Here is a 16,325-nt window from a genome sequence, read left to right as displayed (position 1 = left end):
AATGGAGCAGCATCACAGCAGACTAATGCTGCTTGAACTGCACCCTGCAAACATTCATTCTTGGAGTAAATGGAACCATTCAGGTGAGTGCTTCCATATGAGAACTTTAAACTTAATTCAGCATGACTAACAACTTCTTGCTCTGACAAGGGGTCAGAATGGAGGGAAAGGGATGCCACCAGCAAATAAGAATGAGGGATTTTGAAAGATGTGATGAAGGGCACTTACTCATGTTATGTTTTCCCAATATTTCTCATTCTTTCAATTACCTTCTTAACATGAGACGAAATACATTCAGAAACCCAAAGATTAAAGTAAGAAATATTTTTCAAATAATGATTTCAAGCAGAATTGGGAAAAGATGTAGTATCCAGAAATAAGACCTATGAGGAAAGCTGACAGCACCACATGAGTTGCTCATTACGGTACACCTTTCTGTCCTCAGTCTTGGCTACAACTAGTGAGTATCAAGACACTAACTTTGGTAAAGAGAGAGCAGAAGAGAAAATGAAAGTAGCAGTAAAAGCCACAAGACACCACAGGAGGGTGCTACACACAGTCACTGTATTCTTCTGGCAGGAACAGCTAAATGCAGCATGACTATGTTTTCCATAGAGTTGGAAAGCAGCAGGAAGTGCTTTTCCCTCATAGAATCCCAGAATAAATCCATTTACTTATAAGCATAGACTCAAAACCAAAGGGCACCAGTTGTGTCAGCCTGAGACCCGTTGGTCATAATGGTACTGCCAACCAAGGCCCATTGAGAACATGAGGAGCAAAAATTATCTTAGCAAATGAGCCATCCAATGCAGAGTTTAATGATTGTGCAAATGTTGCACTGTGCTTACACTGTGTGAGATAGTAACTCCTCTCTACCACCTATTCCTTACATGCTTAACATCAGCACATCTTCAGAAAGCTCCGGGACTCTCAGAACGAAATTGGTGTGTGAAGGGATTTATACTCTTATGAATCAGCAAATGACAGTACACTTTCTATAAGTACAGATAGATTTCACTCTGCCCAGATATGTTTTCTTTCACACTTCCCACTTACTTTTCAGTAGCTAAACAAACCCAGAGCACTGTACTACATACAAAACAACACATTTACCACTAATTACTTTTTACTGAGGCTGTTTACAGCAATTTAAAAGAAAAATTTTGAACTACTCATCCCTCTCCCAAGAGATTTATGCTAACTTTCCAGGGTAGAGGTTACTCCCTTCTGTATCTCAGTGAAGGTAGGAGAGCTCACCAAAGTAATATGATGCATCTTGTGGGTCCCTGGAAATAGAAAAATTGGATGTGTTTTCTTTAAAGTATCCTCTAGTACAATGGAGAGTCTCTTGCCCAACTGCTCAAGTATGTGCACTGCCCAGAACCTGTCTCTTCATTGCCTCATCTCAGTGGAGCTTCTACTCAGAGCCCTTGGGTACAGAAGAAAAGGACATGCTAACCCACAGAGGTAGTGGAACTGCTGGCCTCTTCTTACGTAGGGAAAGGGAAGATAATGCAAGGGAGACTTCCAAGCAAGGATCTGGAATTTTTCCTTCCCCCTCCCCCTGCCATTTCTTTAACATCACTCATCCCATTCTCTTTGGTCATTCTCTGATCCCAGTCTAGTTATATCTTCCTGAGGTGGCGTTCTTTTTGTTGGGTTTTCTTGATAGCTTCCTTAATCCTAGAACCATAACTTATCTCTAGTTGGACAGAAACAATCAGGATCCCTGTGTCCAGCTCCCAAATTAATGTAATATTGGCCAACAGCTACTTCATTGCCAGATTTGTTCTGTCATAATGTCCCTTGGAAGTTACCACTCCAGTTTTCTTCTCTTTACCTAGTTACCACTTGCACCTTTGCTTTCTCTACAAACCATTCTTTCCTTATTTCTCTCTTACACAAAGCTTCTCCCTCTTCAAGGAATAAGTCCACCTGCTGCTGACTCTTTGACCCTGGTGGCATGTCAGCATTTCCACTCTCTACAACAACAAACCTTGTTTTGGTTTTGGAGGCTTGTGCCTTCACCTGATGAATTCCAGTTGTTCTTCAGGGAGGTGCTGAAGGGGAAAACAAGCCCTAGTTCCTCATTCTCTTCACTTGATTGTAGTGTTTCATCACTACTGGGAGCATCACAGTTTGTTGTTCCAGTAAAACCCAGCGTGTGATGTATGTACATCCCATACTACCCATAAATTCAAGCATCTCTGTCCAGAGGTCAGAGATGTCCTAGGATCACACCTCTAAAGCACCCTGGGATATTTCAGAATGAAAGGTGCTCTGTTAAAAAAATAGGTAACCACCTCAGAAGCTGCACCATGAGAAAACAATACATAGCCATGCCTTAAAATAACTTCTGGTTTACTAGTCCACACAGGAATAAAAAGTTAATGCAACCAAGCATGGAGACAGCATCACAATGCAGGACAGAAAAAGGCCTAGAATGCCAGGAAATAGTGTCAACATGCAAGGTAAGATGCAGCCAGCAGCCCCACTTTCTGCAAGGTAGAATCCTGGTGCTTATGGCTCTACTGGGGCATGACCTTGCTCTGAGAAAGCCACCAAATATTAATCTGAAGTGGAAAGCAGGACTTAACACAGCTGTAGAATAAATGGGCTGGTGACTGAGAGCACATGCCACAAAAAGCAGGGCCAGAGAGTGAAGATCCTCAGCTCACCTGGTCAATTTGCTACTAAAGAAATATCAATAGAGGAGCTCACAAATAATTTAGCAAAGTGAGAACACATCTGTTGCCTACTAAGTTGTATAGAAACACGTGTTTTTCCAATTCAAATGCCACTGTCAACATTTCATTCCAAAGGAGATGCACAACTACTCTCCCATACTTCAAGCTCGAAGCACAAAATTAGGCAAATGCTTTCAGAGAAGTTTCTATCAGCCTGCAATGAATACCTGTTGTCACTCTAATTACTTGGCAGCCAAATTTTGTTTCTGTCTGGAACATTCCATGAGGAAAAACCACGCATACAATGCTACTTTCACAGAAGATAAGAAAGTATGGCAACAATGGCCACCATGTAGACTTTTTCTGTAGGGAATGGAATTTAGATGGAAAGAAAAGGGGAAGATCATCTGTCAGAAAGCGATGTAGAAATACTAACTACTGAGAAGACATCCAATTTTTTGACATACAACTTCACAAATAAAGCAAAGGGGCTGCTTGTCACTCTATATCCTATACAAATACTGGAAATGCAAACTGTCTGGAAAGAAGGAATAGAATGCTATACCCTGGTATGTGCACTAATTTGCTAACTGCTCTGTGGCTTCAATCCAGCAAAACACTTAAGCGCATGAATAGTCCCAACAACAAAGGTCTGAAAGACTGCCCATACATTAAAGTAAATTGCAATGTAGGCACAAGCCTCTCCCTTGCTTTCATTAAAGCCTGCAAAACTCAGAGAAGAAAATCAATGCTGCCTCCCTTGGGTGTAGCAAGCAAGGAATGGGGTCACAGCAGCCACTTTCAAGGATAGCTTAGGAAAACGTATTTACAAAATGTACATGTATTTGTATACACAGATTTTAAATATACATATATTGGTGGTATAACATTGTTTTCTAAGCCAAAAATAAAAAAAAACCCCGTGTTGTTTTCTAGTTGCAATACGAAAGAGCTATTTAGCTATGAAAAAACTTCCAAACTTTTTACTGGGTTTGCTTTTATGGTGAGACTGTTTGCCACTCTGTGGAAACAAAATATGTTGCTGTGTTTTCCCTGAGTTTACTTCAGAAGAGGAATCTGAATAAAATGTCAGCCTGAGACATGCAGCAATCGTAGCTTACACAAATCAAATGTCAGGGTTCAAGCGGGTGTGATGATAACATTTGGTGGGGGCACAAGGGAGAGAGATGAGTGATTCACAGTCTGGAAGTCGACATTGCAGGGTCTAGGTCAGGGGAGAAGTGAGAGCTGCTTGGGAAGGATGGGTGTAGCAGAGAGATGATGAATATATTGCCATTTGAGAAAAGTTACCTGCTATCAAGATTCACTCAGATGGCGCCATTAAGACGCTCAAAAAACATATTCCAGTTACCTTAGGGAACAAAACCCTTTATTATCTGAACAAGAATATTACCAAAAGGACCATTTTAAAGCACAGTTATAATTTCTGCTTTTACTGTCCCTAGTATTTACATTCCTCCTCTCGCCTCTCTGTTCAAATGCTAAGACCAGCACCTAAAACAGACACACAGCAGGCATACGTAGGCAAATACATCTTCCCCAAAGCAGCAAATTTGATTCCATTCCTGTCACAAATGGTTAATTTTTTCTGGGGCACTCAGCATCAGATTTCACGTGGAGGCACCTGAAATAGCAGTCCTATGTTATTAGCCATTTAAGACCAAATGCTATCAAGAACACAATGAGTGGAAGTCTAATATGCGAGTTGTACTTCAGAGATGAATGAAATGTTTACAGGGCAATAATGGTGTGAAAGTGGAAGAACCTGCTTCTCTCAGAACTCTATATGCTCTGCTGGCACATTCAGGGTGAGAAACATCCACTGTGTACACAAGCCACACTGTTACTGTCATATCACTGCTCTTTTTCTGTGCATTGAGGCTTATTTAGTACTGCAGTATAGTTTCCTCACCCTAACACTGGCAAGCTCTCTTCTGTGCCAGAGTGAAGAGCATCACCTGTTTATAGGTCTGCTCTTATTACCATAACAATCATTAGTAGCATTTGGGAATAGTAGGCTGTGTGATTGCTCTGCAAGTATATTCTTAAGGACTGAATTGCCTTTAATCTACTTAGCACCTCTTGGTTTCTTTCTTGCTTTTTACTCTCTCACAGCTCTGCATAGCACCTAGAGTCACTTCTCTCCTATAGTTTAGTGAAATGATTTGCTAATTTATTCTGCAGGAAGTGAACCGTAGTACAGTTATTCCTGACTTTCTTTACCTGAGCCATGGTGTAACCCAGAGAAATAATGATGATTTGCTTCACCTTCTGATTCAATCTCTGTTGTTGGCAGATGTTCACCGTTTCATGATGCCAGTTCAAGTCCTACTGAAACTTCTGGGAGTCTGTGGACTTCAGAACCGGTTTGATCAGGCTTGCATCTCATCTCCACTTCAGAGACAACACTACAGCAGTGACTGGACCAGTCTTTGGCCTCTACAGATTTCATAGGCTAGAAATGCTGTATTATTTCATCCTAGTCACCGTGTATACAGTAACTGGTACTCAATTTTTTAAAAAGAGCAAGGAGGTGAAAAGATAGAACGAGTGAAGACGGTGATACATTAGCAGAGCTGCTCATGGAAATAAGCATATGATCTGCTAGCAGCATATTGGGTTTGTAGCCATCCCTGGCTTTAATGATCTAAGTAAAGAAAGGTGAAGAAAATCCTCAGGAATGTACAAGCTGTTTGCAAGAAGTCAGCAGAAGACTAAACAGAGTGCAGTCAATATTGCTGTGCTTGTGTGAACACAAAAAAAAAATAGAATTCTTCTTGATAAGCAGCTGTATTTGAGTTCTGTACTTTGATGAAAAGCATCAGCTAAACACTGAACATGGATTTTAATTTGGGTGGTATTTATTGGAGGTCAAGATAAGCAGAAAAAAAAGGCAGTGTTTTTCCTGACATCATGCCATATTGGAAAGCAAGGAAATCGTGTTTCTGCCTGTAAATAGGACTTGTGGAAGTCCAAAGAGAGAAGAAATATGAAACAGGAAAAATGGGATGTCCTTCAACACAGCCACACTTCTGATCATGATGTTGCTTTTGAGATAGCTCAACATTGTATAGCTCAGCTCAGAAGTAGCTCCATGAAATGAGTCATAAAAAACACTAAGAGAAAATGAGGCCTTTGCAGGTGTTTTTGTAGGAAATGAAGAAAGAAAACAACCCCAAAAATATTTAACCAAATGACATAGAAATAAGATGGAGGCATATTTATCTACATTTTGTGTTTAAGCACTTGACAGCTATTAGGAAGAAGTGAGTTTGATGGACATTCAAAAGTGCTACTACATATACACTAGAGCTCGGTTAAAAAACAAATCCACAGTCTGGACAACAGGAAAATTCCTTTAGTCACCAAATATCCCTGCTGCATAAAACCAACAAAAACAACATAAAAACCACAAAGGAGCTCTTCTGCTCCCACCAGAGAGGATCCTTTAGATCCTTTTAAAGGATCTAATTACTGAGTATTTTAAGTGGTGTTCTTTGATTTTACTGTTTTCCCAGCATTTTACTTTGCTGTGAGATTGTTTTATGGAGCATTTTGGCAGGCTCCTGATAGTCAATCCTCCAGATTAATTCAGCGTTCATTGGGCCAATAAGTGGTCAGCTTCTCTGAGAGACAGCATAGCAATAGCAGCTTGCTATCTCCTTCTGGGAATTCTAGGAAGATTGAACACCACAAGGTATTTTGAACTAATGTGAAATGCTCAAAAGTCCTGTTTAGATCTACACAGAAAGCGTTTTCAAAATAAATCTCCAGGTAAATGTACTACTCAGGATTCAAGTGTGAGACACAGTAGGAAACTACAAATCCTGCTTTAAAACAGCTCATTACAGGTTTGGTTTGTTGTTTTTTTTTTTTTTACAATATGTTTTTCAGACCCAAATTAGAGCAGAATAATTAAATATCCACTAAGTAAGCACTTAGGCCAAACGATAGCTTTTCCTGGGAAGCTGAGAGGGAGCTCTGAAAGCATTTTGTCTGGAAAGGTGAGGAGCATGAATCCCAGTCGTGGAGAAGAGCAGGCAGACAAGCAGCTGCCACCCAGGCAGGCCAGTCTCACCTCCAGCACTGCTTGGATGTGCCCTTCGGCAGAGCTGGCAGAACCCTTTGGCTTTGTTTTGCTTGGTTTTTCCCTGCAAAGCTCCCCAACACTGAAAGATTTCACCTGTGAAAGGAAACGGGATTCAGAGACACTACCAGGAACACACTCCTGCACCCAGCAAATCAGGCTTCATGTTTGAGCTGCTCCTTGTACCAGCCTCTCTTCCCGATGAGGGGCTTCATGGATATCCAGTGCCATACAACAGCCACCCACGGAGGCAGACGAGGCTGCCTAAACACACCACTTCCACACAGTGTCACGGACATCTAAAGGTTTCAGAGTTTTGAAGCTTGGGTTTTTAATTTTTTTTTTTAAAAATATATAATAATAATAATAATTATTATTATTATTATTATTTCCAGAAAAATCAGCTACTTCAGAGAGCAAAATTTGGCTTAGCGAGAGAATACACTTCTTTAAAAAATAATGCTGACAACATTTTGTTGACATTTTCAGGTGGTTGTATTCCTCCTCACTTCTCAGAACCTATCCATTTCCAATGTCAATTCTGCTGCCTTCTCAGTACCAAGGCACAGTGCAGAATTTCAGTGAGATGTCAAGCTGCCTGGCACCATCAGAAATTGTTCAATTTACAGCACTGAGCCAATAGAGAACAAAGAGAACAAAAATGTGGGAACGAAAGGCGGGAGAGAACAGGATTTGCGAAATGCACTGTTGTCCACCGGGCTCCCCGTGCTACACTTTGACCTCTAAACATGTTCACGTAATTCATCAATCAATGATGTTAAAGTGCACCCAGGATGAAAGAAGGGCATTAAATAACAGACCAACAGAATGGGGCTCAGGGTATCTGCATTCTGTTCATAGTAGGAGCATACATAAAAACAGATACTCAGCTTAACAAAACAGATTTGGTGAAATCAACACAGTATCAATTAAACTGCATGCACTGACAAATGATCCCTTCAAAGGTTTTCTGCAGAGTTCTTCTGATTTCTACAGCCTTCCTGTGTAACTCTAGGCAAATTATTTAACTTTTCTGCCCTCTGTATCTATAAGTTACAGCTCATGGTGTAACAGCTCATCTTTCAGAGGGGGTGTAGGGTCCTGAGGTAGTTTTTGTTAACTCCTGGGACATCCTCTAGCAAATTAGGGATTAGAAAAGCAAGTAACTAGAAGTTCACTTCTGAAGCAGGCAGAAGGAGAAGAAATACACAGCATAAGAACATTTACATCCCTCCTTCCCCATCTTGGCATTTGTAGCCTTACAAAGAAATGTCAGTTTAAATAACCAATTCTCATTACAATAAATACTGAAATGCCAACACCGATCATGTGGATTTCTGTTAAAAATTAATGTTTTAGCACGGAGGCTCTTAGTTTTGGCCTTTCTAGTGCTTTGCAGTTTGATATGGATTGAAGATAGCAGCTATTTTTCCATCCTCTGCCCATATAAAGTGTAGGCAGAAAATCTGCCAGCTCTGGTAAATCATCAGTGCAACACAACGCTTGCAGCACCGAAGCAGATAATATGGGCTTACATGGCATGTGCAGTGATTTAGCAAGCTATAAACACAGAGAACTTTTAAAGAAGGTACTCCATATCAAAGGGGGCCAAAAGTGCTGTTTCTTTTACCCCAGGGTGAATGCTTTATGACCGAACAAGAGAAGAAAGATTACTTGCAGCTTCTCAGCCCCAATAAATCAGGCACAGCCTTTGGAAAATGATTAGTCATACTATGCATCATGCATAAACCCCAGGTTAATCGATTTACAGCACAAGCTCAATGCTTTTATCAATAATGAACATAGTTCAGAGACTAACTCCAACATGATGCTCTCCTCCCTGTTCCTGCAGGTTCTGGGATCCTGGGAGCAGCAAAGCAGGGGAATCATCCTGATGACTTGCTCATGATTGCAGGTTGGTTTTGCAACCTCAGCACACAATCCATTCCACTGAGAAAAAAATAACATTCCAAAGACACAGCTACCATGACTGTTCTATGACTATACTGTGGCTTATACAAGAGAGAAGTTACCTAAATGAAAACTCTGAGGGAGTGGATTTTGAACAGAAATGTTACTGGCGAGCCAGGGAATTAAGGAGAGAGAAGTATGGATTTTTGCCTAATGTTGTTTCTCACTCTTCTTTTAGTTTTCTATTTTCCTCCTCTTCACCTCTCCCACTTGGCTGGCTGTTTCTCTTCCTCCTTCTCTTATTTTCTGTTTGCCTGACATACCTTTTTCTCACTCCCTTCTTCCTTTTTCACCCCTCTTAAAAATGGGGTGTTCCTACAAAGTTCCTGCTATGGAAGCATTTGCAGTGACTTCTAAGATATGAAATTTAACAAAGCATGCAAGTATTCTTAGGCTTGAAATATACATGACTATTAAATGCATGCATCTCCCCTCTTGTTTCCATTAACTCCTAAATTAATTCAGAATAGCTCAGAGCAACCTCAAACATAATTACATGGAACTGAATAATTAATGGACCTGATGAAATGCATACCACATGCAGGAGGCGAACAGTTTATATGAACAGGTATTTGCTATTCATATATTGAATTTCTACTGGTTTATAACCAGAAACAGCATCAGTCTCTAGAGTTCCTGCTGGATCACATCTCAGATTTGTCATGAATAGCAGAAAAGAGGAACGGTGCCTGCAACATGGTCTGTGACTGATTTCCCTGCACAGTGAAAAATACAAGACACACATGGAAAGACCCACAGTGACTACAGTAGGTATGAAAGATGCTGAGCATCACAGTATTCAGAGCAGGTCCTACATTCAGAGAGAGACACAGGACAAATACAACATATGGTATACTTAAAACAGAGTCCACTTTTTGTGCTCATGTGTGAATGGAAGATTTTTTCCAGTATGCTCTGGCTTAATATTCTTCCCAGATCTTTCTCACCTGATGTTTCAGACAACTGGATGCTAGAGGCCTTTAAAAAACATGTCAGTTCTTTTATTTAGTATAATCTTGCTATATCCAAAGTAGACAGTATGAACAGAACATTGGTTCACTTCCAATGCTATTGAATGATTGAGTGTGAAAGCCCCTTTTGCCTATTTTCTCTTGTAGGTTTTTTTTTAAGGTCCTACTTTCCAGTGTGTTTTCCCATTCGTGCGTATAGTTTTCCCATCCTGTCAGCACTGCCAGTCACTCAGCTGCTGAGCTATGGCCTGCTCGCTGCACTTTGTCACACAGGTGTGGAGAGATTTCTGATCTGACTTACAAATTGTGTGCTGCCCCTGGCAAGCTGGCTGGCTGTCATGCTGCTGCAGGGTGTTTCAAACAGCTGCTCTTTCCAAGGCATACTTCTTTGCACCTCCAGCTTAATTCTCCCCCTTTAGTTTTCATCCTTTCCATACCAAAAGGCATTGCCAATGGAGACATACAGAAACAACGACTGTACCATTAAACTATTTCAGATTCTTGCTCATTGAGAAATTATCTGCATGTCCTAGTTTATCACTTAGTCAGTCATGTTCAACTGTGCATCTACTATTCAAGCACTATATCTAGATTACCTACCAGCTGATGTTTCCTAGCACATCTAGGCTATGATTTTTTTAGCGTTATTTTGTTTTCTGATTTCTTTTAAAAATATGCCTCTTCTGATCAGTATGCTTAAATCTGGTACCTGTTGAAGGACAGCTTCTGCACAACACTCTTGGAACTCAGCCCCTGATTTTGGCAAAGTCTGGCCACCTGCTCTTGTTCCTGCGTGTTGGGAGACTTTTCCTTTGAGTTTCAATTTACTCACCACTATTGTATCGTCCTAGCTGTTGGTTTTCTAGGGCATGCAATCTCAGCTGAGGCAAAGCAACAATAGGTATTGACTACTCAACAAAATTTGGTTTTCCTTCTGAATTAAAACTAATTCAAAGTCCCAGAAAACTTTTGAAACACAAGGTTTTTCTTTTGGAAGGCAAGTGAGCTACAAAACCAAGGTAGAATGTGCAGAGACTTGGTCACATTTTGCTGATTTTAAGTATGATACAAGTCTGAATTAGTCCCTAGGAACTCAACAGAGGACTGAAATCAACCTTACTTGGCTGTATTTAACTCTGCAGCTTGGGATATACCGAAACTCTGTCTTGATTTCATGTCACATAACATTTTCTCACATCCTGGTTTCCTTCTGGACTGCTCTGAGCAACAGGACTGCAGCTGCTCTAATGGATGGGATCTGTCCTGCAGTCCAGACACAGTCTTAGACAATACTGTAATATTTACACCTCAGTTTTCTTACATATAAAAGGAAGATTGCAGCCTCAGGTTTCAGATGCATTTAAAATTTTTGTAAGCCAAAAGTGGCATGCCTCTGTCTCCAATTCTATGACATCCTAAGCATTTAAGCTGACATTTATTGAAGGTCTTAAACTGAAAAGCTAAGGGGGAAAAAAAAAATCAACAAAATAGCACTGAGAATTTTGATACTTAAAACTCTGCTTTTGCAGTTTTATTTGGACAGACTTAGTTTTATTTGAATAGTGCTTAGAGGGCAGCTACAAAGATGACAGAGGCTCTCTTTGCACAAGGAGCCAGGAGAAAAGATAAAGAGCAATGGTTACAAGTTGCATTGGCCGAGGTTTTATTGGTTTTATGACCTAAGAAAGACAATTTTTACAATGAGAATGACCATTCAGTGAAACAACATCCCCAGGGACAGAGTGGAGTCACCATCACCACTGATGGTGGTTTTCAGGATGTGACCAGACAGGGCACCTGCTATTTTCATCCAGGCTCCCTTTCCCACAGAAGGCTGGAGGTCCTTTCCAACCTGGGCTCTTCTATGATTCTATGAGACTTCTTACTATCACATCTAGCCCTAAACTTTCACCTAAGACTGTTTTTGTAATTCTGTGATGATTACTGCTCCCCCTTACAGCTGAACATAAGTCAGATTACACATAAACTGGTTTTACACCAGTGTCATTTTACTAGTCCTAATCACAGTAAGTCATTCATACACAAAAGGAGGGAGATCAGGTCTAACAGAAATTACTTTTTAACCATAGGTAGTTTCACCTGTTGCATCTTCCCTCCAGACAAACTAAAAACTCTTTCTATTCCAGAGGAATAGAGAAAGAAAATGCAAGGTGCCCTTCAGACAGGCTGCTGGAGCAAATAAGAATCCTGGAAATGAAAGTACAGCAATTTTTGTGGGTTATACACAGTTTTAAAAAGTTATACATTTCTAACAGGGCACAGTGAGATTTAAAATAGCTTTTCTGTATCTATATCTCCTATATTCTGTGAAAGATAATAAATTGAATCTTTTATTCTAAATGTATCATGGGAATATATGAAGAGACAAGTTTCTATTACCCCTAGGTCATAATGTGTGCAGTTTTAGGAAAAGGCTTCCAAGATCGCACTATGTTTTTCCACATAAAACTGCTGCTGCCTGAAAAGTTTTCTTATTATTTTATCTATGAAATGACTTCCTTAAAATTTGCTTTACATATATTCCTCTACAGTCATATTAGGATTCCAATTAAAAAAGACAAATAGGATTGTTCTGTGAATGGGATGCCTGCACTCAGGGTAGCCATGGTGAAGCATGTTCAGATAGTGGAGTAATTTAACTGGTTACATCATCATGGAAGAGCTTTCATAGTTGAGATGAGAAACTCGTACTTCATAAAGTCTGGAACAGTGCTGGCAACACTTAGTTATTTAAAGTCACCCTTCCATGTGAATTTAAATATGAATAGATTACTGTGCTTTCTGTAGGATAAACACCTCTTTCCTCTAAAGTGCTTTGCAGAAATTCTGAGTCGCAATAACTTTCTTGCCCAGAGTCCCACAAGGGATCAGCACCAGAGATGGGAATAAAGAATCCCAGAATCCCAAATGTAACACTTCCTTTGGTGACTGGGGACAGCGCTTCCTCCTGAGGAGTCCTAACACATTATTCTACCACTACAAAATTGCACTGAACTAAGAAAACACATGAAGAATAAAAATAAATCATGGAAAATAGGAAGGAAAAAATTGAACAAAGGTGGCTTTATAATCCTCAGAAGGAGAAGAAACTCAGTAGTTTGATGTCAGCTGACCAATGGACTCCTGTGCTACTACTGCAAAATTAGCTAGGGTTTAACACATAATCAAGTGTAACAAGTTTCTGTATATCAGCACAAGCATGGTAAGCCATTCCACAGGTCTGCTCAGCAAGTGCAAGACAATGTGGCTTAGCACATTTCCTCTGGGACTAAAGCTACACACTTTTCATACAGAGAGAGACAAACTGGTTTTGAGAACCTTGCTAAGTTGTGGTAGCTTGACTTTATGTCAAATTCCCTAGCACTGCTAACAACATAAGGCTAATGGGATAAGGGGAGGTGAAAAAGCATTTCCTTGCTAAGTGTTTTTTTAACAGGCTTGAAAATGACAGTGGCAACTGTGTAAAAAGCTTTTTCACCATTTGATAAGGCCACCATGATTTCAGCCTTCTATAGCCTGGTACTTCTCCACCTCTTCTCATCTCCACATGTAATTACCACTCATAATTCACCTGCCTTTTCAGTTTACTTGGTACTTGCTGTATAAAAACATTGGCAGTGAATAATGATTAGACATAAGAACATTAATATAACTATGCTAGATGTAGACATGTAGGGGATGGAATCTAGCGGGGCTGAAGTCTTCCAAGCCACAGAGCTCTTGAAGTATGTTGCTTGTAGGCAAAAAACCTTTGTGCTTTAGGAGACTTGCCCCTGGAGGTGGGACTCAGCTGGGAATTTGGGTAGGTGAGGCAGTTTGTAGCCAGGGCTCCTGCCCACAATACCTTTTGTAAATTGCAATGCAAATGGGATGTACCCTATCCTTCACTGTGTTCATTCTGAGCCTCAGTGGAGATACAGGCACTCTGTCTCTCTGTCTATGTGGTTTGTCTATCTATAGGCACTCTGTCTACTTTGATACATTTTAAGCCCAATTTAGATTTTTAACCAGCTTTCCTAAATTAGGACTTTAAGGATCTGCCCCAAGGCTTTGTTGAATTAGGGCTTTTGGTTTATCATCAAATTCAGTGAAAACGTGCTGTAACCCACTAACCTGACTCAGTCACAGCTGTAGTGTACGACAGTAATCTCCACATTTATTAAACACATGCTCCCTCTGGAGCTGGAGATGATACAGTAACAGCTGTTTTATTCAGGTTTCTGTTTAAGTCATGAGGAAACAAACACAACCTTGTCTCTGGTATAATCCCCAGTGTTCATACCTACTAATGCAATTAAGATGCACAAAGATAAACAACTATTAAATTCTACATAACTTTTACAATCTATTTTCCCTCCCATTCTCTCTCCCTGTTGTTGCCATCATTATTGTGAGTAAGCTAGCACTGAAATCTGACTCACCAAAGTGAAATCAAGTTTTATGCAAAAATAAATGAGGTAAGTTGTACTGGGCATAACATCCTCCCAAAAGACACTAGGACTAAACATAAGAAATCAGTAGGCCTGTAATGAAGACAGTGAAACAAAGCAAATGCTGGGACACCAAGGTTTGCTCTGACTTTAATGTCAGCCTGGCCTCCCACTAGTATAAAATTATTGTTTCTCTGTGGATAATTAACCCTTCTTGTCTACAAGAAATAATAACACTTCTGGATGGCAAGCAAACATGCCTTTTGGGAAACAAGAACACAAGCCCCTATCATGAACTCCAATATGGCTTTTAACCACAACTTGTGGGTAGGAGCACGGTGACACAAAACACCCCAAAAACTCCGGGACAAGCACAGTGCATCTCTGGAAGCTGAGAAAATTCACACAGCAGCCAACAATTTTAAGGAGGACACCTCTTATCAGAAGACACCATTCCTCTGCCTGGTGAGTGCAAAAAGGGATGTATTCCTTCCTCTGCTCAACTCCCAATACCCAAAGCTCTTTTTCAACTGTGAAACCATCACATTACTTGAATGTGCTGGTGAGCTCCAAGCATGCGATCAGCACCAGCCCTGCTGGTGTCTGAGGCAGGTGAGCTGGGCCTGAAGACATCCTTGGGCTTGGTGCTGCTCCCTCCCATCTGAACTCATCCCAACTCCAGTTATGTTCTAAGCACCTTGAGGTCCTTCTCCCTTTTTTCCCAAGGCATTTGAAAACAGGAGGGAAAAGCTGGCAGCAAACTACATGAAGAGCCTTGTGGGTGATGGTTTTAGACCAGCTGAGTCCTTGGAGAAACTTTAGGTAATGTTGAGGACAACCAACATTCTGTGACTGCACATGCATTTTACAGAGATAGAAATGCACCCACACGGCAACGAATGGATCTTATTATGCACAAAGTCAACAAACTTGCTAAAGGGCTTTGGCAAGTCAGTGCCTTTGTGTATGGATGGCAGTGCTGGCTGCGTGGTATGCCTTTGTCCACTCCAGCCTTGTTTACCAACAGAGGTAATATATATATTATATAACCCCAGCCACCATTCTGGCTAAATATGTTGATGTGTATTTTTGTGTTCCAACAGTTTCTGTAGCAGAGTTTACAAGTGAGACCTATGAAAGCAAGTAAACAGGGATATTTAAAAAGCCATTTGCTTCCTCACCACGCATGTTTACTGTCTGCAGTTCAGTCACCTCTGACAAGTGAAAGAGATCATTTAGTCTCAGTTCCTTGCTCCAGCATACCCACCTGATGCATTTCTGTGGGGGATCATGACACATGAAACATTACAGTGTAATGTTTGCTGTTATTGTAAATTGACGCTTTACTTTTGAAAGGCTGCAAACCATTTGTTCATAAAACACTCTGCAACCCCCACTGGTCTATCTGGTAGTTTGCTTGGGTTTTGTGAGATCTCAAATAATTTTAAGCTATTGCTTCAAATTAAACATCCATGTCTTCTATGACATTTTCTTTGTAAACAAGTTAACGCAAATATATTTTCCATGCATATTTATTATATGCACACAGCAATCAGTGTAAAAATCCACTCCCCTAGTCCTTTTGACAAGCTAGGAATCCTCTTTGCCATAAAAACATACTCTTTTCCCCCACTAAAACTATTCCTTAGAATAAACTTTTGCCTTTAGAGTCTCATTTTTCATTTATTTCATTAGTTTCCATCTCAAATAACCAAATTCTTTTTTTATTACAGCTGGGAATTTTTATAATGTGCAAATTGAAATAATGATTGTAGCACAGTACTCTGCAAGTGCTTTTCATTAAGCCTGCAGCTACTATTCCTTGCTCTGTTGGATATCTTTGTGTCAGGGTTAGTTTACGCTGGACAGAAATCTGGACAATTTAAGTTGAAAAGAATGACTAAAAACCTATTAGATAACAACCTCAAGAGTGCACTGATTCATGTAGCTTAACTGCATACTCTTGTCATAATCAAAATACTTAATATTATCATGCTAAAAAGTGGACCTGTCAATATATCCCATAGTTTCAGGATTCTGAAAATCAAAATCACCACTGTCTTTACCACTGTGTTTAAGCAGACACACAGTGCCAAAAACACGCTTACATTTTTGAGATGCTGCACTACGACGTTTT

At 40.2% G+C, this 16,325-nt stretch overlaps 1 protein-coding gene across 2 annotated transcripts in view; it reads right to left on the bottom strand.

Moving 5' to 3' along the window:
• SCUBE1 (signal peptide, CUB domain and EGF like domain containing 1) overlaps positions 1-16,325 on the bottom strand; it is a 194,612-nt gene that overhangs the window by 125,629 nt on the left and 52,658 nt on the right. The gene's annotated exons all lie outside the window — the stretch shown is intronic.

The sequence above is a fragment of the Corvus kubaryi genome, unplaced genomic scaffold (genome assembly GCF_017639235.1).
Source record: "Corvus kubaryi isolate FWS band 111438036 unplaced genomic scaffold, C.kubaryi_AGA036_p1.0 74, whole genome shotgun sequence".
In the NCBI taxonomy this organism is placed as follows: Eukaryota; Metazoa; Chordata; class Aves; order Passeriformes; family Corvidae; genus Corvus; species Corvus kubaryi.
The sequence above is the reverse complement of the archived record's forward strand: the minus strand, read 5'-3'. Positions and strand labels throughout refer to the sequence as shown.